At 42.1% G+C, this 5,685-nt stretch overlaps 1 pseudogene; it reads right to left on the bottom strand.

Moving 5' to 3' along the window:
- Nucleotides 1–4,681: 4,681 nt before the first annotated feature.
- On the bottom strand, nt 4,682–5,447 carry LOC143646843 (myb/SANT-like DNA-binding domain-containing protein 3 pseudogene; annotated as a pseudogene).
- Between the last annotated feature and the right edge of the window lie 238 nt (nt 5,448–5,685).

Here is a 5,685-nt window from a genome sequence, read left to right as displayed (position 1 = left end):
GAGTGGTATGTGTCTATATGTGATGGTATGTGATTATGTGATTTGGTTCTCAATGTACCTGTTTCTCCTTCTTAATGTGCATGTGTCTCAATGTTTGGAAACTGTGATTCAAATTCTTGTTACGGAGAACTACAGAAGCAATGCATGAGCAGCCCATTCTAGTTGTAGCCATGTTTCACAAACCCAGTAGTCATTTGGATAATAGTTGAGGTACAATCAATGCAGAGAGAATGTTTTCATCCACACAATGCTCTCCAAGCAGCTGCTAGAGTCTGTCACTGAGTCTGTTCACTGAACCAATCGAACAGAGAGCATGTCCACAACAACGGTAAGAATTTCAGTGCCAAGAGGGAGGTGAATTCTGTGATGGTCCAGCTAAATGGGGAACTGAAATTCTGAGAGGGGTTTCCTTCACCTCCTCTCATTTGTAAACTGTTTACAATGTCTTCTTGAAAGATCTTGCTCCACAGAATCCAGGAGAGGACTGAGATCAAAGGGAGAAATTGTGGTGGTCTTGGGTGGCCAGTAATGCCTCAACTGGAGAAGGGATGGATGGGTGAGCCACATTCTCTAATAATTTTCCTATGAATTTTTCTTTTCCTAAAGATGCTTTTCAGATCAAAGCTATGATTGGACAAGCAGTGAGGATGAGGACGATGGAGGTAGGGTCCATTATTTAAGGAAGAAGCTATATGTAAAAGAGTCCCCAGGAGTAGCTGTATTACACCTCTGCTTTCTAGATAGAGCAAAGGAGAAACTAGAAAGTAGAGGAAATTTATAGAGAGATCTGCTTTATTCTTTTCATATCTTACATAATCTAGGTGTTAGGATCATGGGTTTAGATTGTTGTTTGTTTACAATCGTTTCTCCTGCTTTGGTATTTAAGATCATCTTCCCTACATGGTCTGATCTTTCCCTGCCTCAGCCAGTTGAAAATCTCAAAGTCTTTGGGTTTTTAGGCTTCTTGCACATGTTCCCATGATCTGGAGATATGTGTTGGGAAGAATATGCTTCAAAAATCTCCTAGTCTCCACTTATCATGCAAATAAAATCCTTGGAATAGAAGTAAGACTGGAGTTTTCTTCTTTTTGACAGATGTTTGTGTCTAGCTGCCTACCCAATAACTTCCAAGGCATGGCAGTGTTTCTGGAGGAATTGTGTGATGGGTTGCTGACTGCTTCACACATTGGGTCCCACAGTCTCACAGTTTTTCTGCTCATAGGATTCACCAGGCCCTGGATAGAGGCAATGGGCAAAGGACCAGGATGACACAGCTGCATTCAGAACCCATGGCTCTTAGCCAGACGCCTCAGCTGAGTTCCAACACTGCAGCCATGACCCTTCCTGTTATCTTTACCCAGTTCCATGCAGGTGCTCTTCCTGCCCAGTCCCCCCAAGGACTGATAAAACACTGAACCTGTCCATTAATTTAAATTATTACACCTCCAATACAACACTTAGTTTTTGAACTTCAGAATAAGGAATATGTGCCAGTGATTTTATCTCTAGTCTCACGTCCATCCTCTCTAATGGACGAGGTTGTGAGGAAGAAATTTCTCCAGGAACTTAAGGTCCTATGAGGAACAGAACAATCTGTTGATTTTGGAGTTGGTGGTCTCTCTCTTCCACAACACCTGATTCAAATCCAAGCCTCTGAGAGTTGCTCACTGTGTAAGGATGGGTTGAATAATGGATCAACTGATTAAGTGGATAAGGTGATGGTAGAATTTTGACTGTTCCACTAATGAGCTCATATGAGAGAACAATGTGATATGTGAAGGCTGAAAAAGAGAAAGGAAATGGACAAAAATTAGGAGAGAAGGAAAAGACAAGGCATTATTGAGTGAAGGAAAATGGTATGAAAGGCTAGGTCACACATTGAACAATAAGGGCACAGTGTCTCCTATCTTAGAGGAAAACGAGGGCACAGGCATTTCTTCCTGGACAGAGTTACAGTATTTGAGATGGAAAAGGGACCCTGAAGACCCTAGACCCACTCCCCCATAGCAGAGGTGAAGTGATTATTGAGGTCCTTGGAAAAGAGTATTAATAATGAGGACAGAATTGTCCTGAGATCAGGTCACACCCTGACATGAACAACAGGGGCTCTATTACTGTACTGCCTTAACTCTATATTTCTTCTTTCCTTTCTCAAGTCAATCACATCTCGCTGTCTTCGTTCATTCTGAAGTCCATTTCACTGATTTGGAAGGATCTGAGACAGATGACAATGACAATGTCCAAGTAATTGATTGCTTTGTTCCATGTCTTTATTTCTTTTTATACTGATGTTTAACACAACTACATTATAGACATTTTTATTCCTTGACTCAGATGGAAACTCACAGGGAACAGTATATATAATTACCAAAGAAACATACCTCTTTTCTTGAGTAATATATGTATGTGAAATTTGCATTGACCATTTCCATTTTTTTTTACATCTAAAATAATTGGGCATTTGAAACTCCCTGATTCAACAGGTAAAGGAATTTTTTTCATCGTGGAAAAACATGAGTTGGTTTTTACTGAAATGAAATAATGGATATTTCTTCTCTTTTTAGAAATTGCCTATTTAGATTTTAGTGTTAAACTTCTTAACATGGACCTCTTGATTTAACACCTCTGATTTCATTTCATTTCTATCTTTTACCTTGGGATGGGGCGTGCTACCCTTATTCCCACCCAAAACCAGAAAACCATGAACTTATTGCAGCTCTAGAGAAAGTAGTCTCTTTTAAAATCTGTTTCATAGGTGTAATCACTTTCTACCTAATCCTTATTCCATCTTTCATATCTTTGTCACCCTGAAGGTCACAAACCCATCAAGAAAGTTGAGTTCACAGGATTAACAATATTTATAAAAACTTCACCACTCCACTCACCTACTTTGCTAGGCTTGCCCTGACTTCCAAATCAACCATGCATGAAGAATATTCTTGTGTAACCCTTAATGGCTCAGACAGGAAAGTGGCAGAAAGACAGACCTCTTGGACCACACCCTGCAGATGGAACACCTATCTAGTGTGTTTTGGCATGAGCACTCCCATCACAGGTGTGTTTCTACATGTGGTCCCTCTGGATATGCAAGTTTTTTCTCTTTCCTACAGCTCCCTGAACCCTTTGATAAGGAGGAGCCTCTTGCCTCAAAATCTCCTGTACCTGAAGGAAAACCAGACATGATGGGAGAAGGAAAACAGCAAGAGGAGATGTGAGTGTGGAGTGCATAGGATGATGAGAAGGGAAATAAGTTCACATGAAGGCCAGTGTGACCTGACTCTCCTTTTGACACTTCAGGAAAATGAGCGTTCACAATGAGGTCACTGGGGAGGTGACTAGGATGCATGAACGTGGAGAAAAAGACAAGAATTAGATAATCAAAATAAGCACAAGCAAGTAAAAGATATTCTGAGAACTTTTCTTCGTGGACCACAGACACATTCTGTACTATGCTGATCAGCCATTCCCTGCAATGGCTCTTTAACTTGGAGGAGAGGGCTCTAGTGCTTCGAGGTCTGCTGTGTGCCATTCACACTTCACTCTTTGTAAAGTCTCTCCTTGAATTGTTTCCACATCTCTGTCTCGTAGGACTGAACCTTGCCCACCCAAACCCCTTAAAAGCAACACAGAGTTTTATCAGTCAAGGACTGACAACAGTAAAGGGTGTGGGGTGGCCCTGACAGCATCAGATTAGGTTCTCATGGGCAGATAGACTAATCTTAGTTTGTCAAGGCTGCTCAAAAAAAAATACCATTGACTCACTGGCTCAAACACAGGAATTGATTTTATCCCATTCTAGGATGTAAAAAGTCCCAAGCCAAGGTGCTCACAGGGAGCAGCTTACTCTGGTAGCAGCTGGTCGACAAGCCATAACTCAATCTCTGCCTTTGTCACCTGGCCACCTGTCTTCTGTCTTCTACTCTAAACTCTGTCCAAATTTCCTCTTCTTTAGAGCCCTCACATTTCCCCCACAGTCAGTTTCACTTCAGCATAAAGTTGCCTTAAGATATCTCTCTCAAACAATATTTACAGCCACTCTATACCAGTAGACAACATTTTCACCACAGAGCAACAACTGAGCATTGATGCTCTGTGGATCTGACTCCCGGGGATATCAGGGGCCCATGGGGCCTCTCCAGCATCTGAGGTGACTACTGGGTCCTGCAACCCACCCCAGCAAGCTTTCTCCTCCATCCACATCTGGGCATCCCCAGTGATTCCTGAACCTGTGTTTGTGTTGCAGATCCTACCATGGAAAAGTATGGAGAGCTGGGGGCCTCAGCCTGAGCCTCAATGGATCTGGAGGATAGAAGGGTGCAAATCCAAGAAAAAAGAGAGACACCTGATTAAACTAAACCTTTTAATTTGTTAGTTTATATGTTTTTGGTTTAATAAGTTTATTTTATTTATTTTTTTCATTCTCATATGAACTTTAATTAAACGGACAGTACATTCAGGATTGTAGCACTTACAGGAGAAGTTTTAGAGGACTTTCACAGCTGCTTTGCCATGTAAGGGACACAGAAGGTGCAGTTCTTTACCAGAATGTATTCTTAAATCGATGACTATCACCACTTAATCTTCCTAGGTGCAGCTGTATTGCATGTTACTGACCACACATCCATGTCCTGGACTTCCTTTGTTCACACAGAAGAATTAAAAGGTGGTTGCCCCCAAGGCCTCAGGGTGAGTTGGGAAAGGGTCAGTTAAAAGAGGCAACAGGCCACTGATGGTAAAAGTTTGTAGCTTTCCTTCCCAATACATGTTCTTTTTTTCTGAGAACTTTTTGATCTGGTTTACCCTCGATGCCATCTCACACTCTTATACTACAGTCTGGGTTTTGGCCACAAGTGAAAATCTCACTCATTTCCAGTCATCTGCAGCTGTAATATTGACATCTGCTGTTATTGTCCCTCTTTATGCATCACTTTTAAGGCCCCTTCTTGAGAAGTTTTGCTCCTGCAGTTTTTATTGGCTCTTATCCTGGCAGCTGAACACAATGGCTCAAGTTGAGAGAGCTCTCATATACTGGAAAATGTATGAACTCTTTCTCATCATTGTGTACTTCTCTATGTGCAACAGCAAAGGATTTTTGGCTGCAGCATCAGGGTGGTGCTAGGGTTCTTCTTCTGGAAGGTTCTGCAGAAGTAAAGCTGCTCAGGTACCATGTGAGGACCCAGAATTGGACTGATTCTCCATTTCACTTTCTATCTAGTTTCATGGACCATTATTTTCTTGGCATGAGCCTGTTCTCACAGCACTTCTTCAGCTCTTTGCACTTGTACTCATGGACAAGTGCCTCCCAGGTATGTAGCTTGAGTACAAAAGTTCATGCATCACTGTTTTTGCATTCAAGCACGTTTGAACTTTTCTACTAAAGCAAGCAAGGTGCTCTTTTCCAATTCTTAGAAGTATTTTGCAGATTTTATAATTTCATTGTTCTGCATTTTCACTATACCTATACTGGCTATTAGTTCAACTGTAGCAGCCCTGCGGTGATAATGGGACCAGGTGAAAGGCAAGTAAAGTACAGAGGCTGACCCCCAGCTAAGGGCTATGCAGGGCCATCATCAAGCCAGCCAGGTACTACCATAGGTCAGTGGGTGCTGAGGATGGTGGGAGTGTAGACCTGCTGTCGCCACCTCCCTGAGCCCCAGACACTGGCCTCCGTGTTGGCTGGCAGAA

This window comes from Tamandua tetradactyla, chromosome 9, assembly GCF_023851605.1.
Source record: "Tamandua tetradactyla isolate mTamTet1 chromosome 9, mTamTet1.pri, whole genome shotgun sequence".
Lineage (NCBI taxonomy): Eukaryota > Metazoa > Chordata > Mammalia > Pilosa > Myrmecophagidae > Tamandua > Tamandua tetradactyla.
The sequence above is the reverse complement of the archived record's forward strand: the minus strand, read 5'-3'. Positions and strand labels throughout refer to the sequence as shown.